The sequence below is a fragment of the Scylla paramamosain genome, chromosome 22 (assembly GCF_035594125.1).
Source record: "Scylla paramamosain isolate STU-SP2022 chromosome 22, ASM3559412v1, whole genome shotgun sequence".
Classification (NCBI taxonomy): Eukaryota; Metazoa; Arthropoda; class Malacostraca; order Decapoda; family Portunidae; genus Scylla; species Scylla paramamosain.
The window spans coordinates 2,825,001-2,826,597 of NC_087172.1; the positions used below are offsets into that span (position 1 = coordinate 2,825,001).

The following is a 1,597-nucleotide window of genomic DNA, read 5'->3' on the forward strand; positions in this document are numbered from 1 at the left end:
GAGAGAGAGAGAGAGAATATCAGGAGTAGTAACATATTCGCCTTTCTCTCCCTCAGGTAAAGATTTGGTTCCAGAATCGGAGGGCACGTGAAAGGCGAGATCGTGAGGCCAGGGCGAAGGGCCTCTTACCCCCCGCTTCCACCTCCTCCTCCTCCTCCTCGCCCTCGCCCTCGTCGTCAACCTCGTCCTCGTCGCCGTGCACAGGCGGGCCGGTGCCACCTTCCGCACTGGCACTCTACCAGTTCACTGCCGCTCTAGGCCCCGGCTCCGTCTCCGCCTTCACGCCTGTCATGCCCCGCCCATTGGGAGAAGCTCCGCCCCTGCCCCTCCCAGTCCCCGCCCCTGAGCCGCCTGGCCTGGAAGAGGGACTCGGTGACCCCCCACTCACGCCCCGCCGCCTCCAGGACCTCGAGTCGCCCCCATCGGACGCTGGCGGGGCGGCCTTCCTCGGCGATGGGGCAGCGGGGTCGCCCCAGCCTCGCCTCCTCTCAGACCTCCTGCCTTCCGCTCGCAGTGAAGGCGTCTCCCCTTCCGGCCTGACGCGCCCCTGCCAGGCTGCATCACACTTCCTCCCCTCGCAACAGCTGTCTCACACCGTGGCCTCCCCTATCTCCCCCTGAGGCTCCCCTCTCTCCAGATACAGGCCCTACAGTCCCCTGGGTGCATGATCCTCGTGTTCCTCCGCCGCACAGTCCCGTCGATGCTTCCTCGCCCCGCCGGTGCCTGGGATGGACGCCACAATCCTGTCAGGTGTGCCAGTGGGGCCGCGGTCCCTGTTGAACGACACGTCTCACAATAAACCATTGGAAACATGTACCGTATTTTGCATGTCACGAGCGCGAGGGGAGGCGCTGGCAGAGCCGCACGAACAGGGAATGTCCCAGATTATTATTATTATTGTTATAATTATTATTATTATTATTATTATTATTATTATTATTATCATTATTATTATCATCATCATTAACAAGAACAACAACAACAAAGCTACACAGGAAAGCGTGCTATAGTAAATGAAAGCAAGGCCTTCGTGGCGGTAACACACAAGGGGCGTCACATGTGAATTACTACAGAGTCATACGTCGCCTCGGCTTCAAGGTCTGTTGGAATCCCTTGGACCGTGCGCGGCTCCCTGTCACGCGACCAGTACAAGTCCAGAGGAAGTAAGAATGACTCCAGTACCTCGTCCCTGCTGTTGGTAGATTGAGTTTTATAGACCACAACAAATATAAGGACTGAATAAAACATAATGAGGGTAAATTAGCTTCATATAAAATTATCGGCGCAGAATTTACAATAATTCAATAAAACAGAACGTAAATGACAAAAACAGCACCTCATTACTACTTTATATTCCAAATTTATTTCAATACAAGCCTTTTCCCTTTTTCTTCTCATACGCACCCTCAGTTGACGTATTTCCTTAATTACAAACCACTCTTTCTTATTCCACACCATCTCCGAGCATCACACTAGCTAAACATTGGATTATTTACTCTTTTCTTTATTTTTCCTCTATAACACGTGTTTCCTTAATCACGAACCACTCATTTCTTATTGTACTACAGCCATTGATCATCACACTTGTTAAACATTG

At 52.1% G+C, this 1,597-nt stretch overlaps 1 protein-coding gene across 1 annotated transcript in view; it reads left to right on the plus strand.

Annotated features, from left to right (window-relative positions):
* The window catches only part of LOC135111894 (uncharacterized), a 48,391-nt gene extending 47,579 nt beyond the window's left edge, over window positions 1–812 (plus strand). Inside the window, exon 10 of the mRNA XM_064025591.1 lies at window positions 57–812. The gene's annotated coding sequence lies outside the window, so the exon portion shown is untranslated. The remainder of the gene's footprint in view (window positions 1–56) is intronic.
* The last annotated feature ends 785 nt before the right edge of the window (window positions 813–1,597 follow it).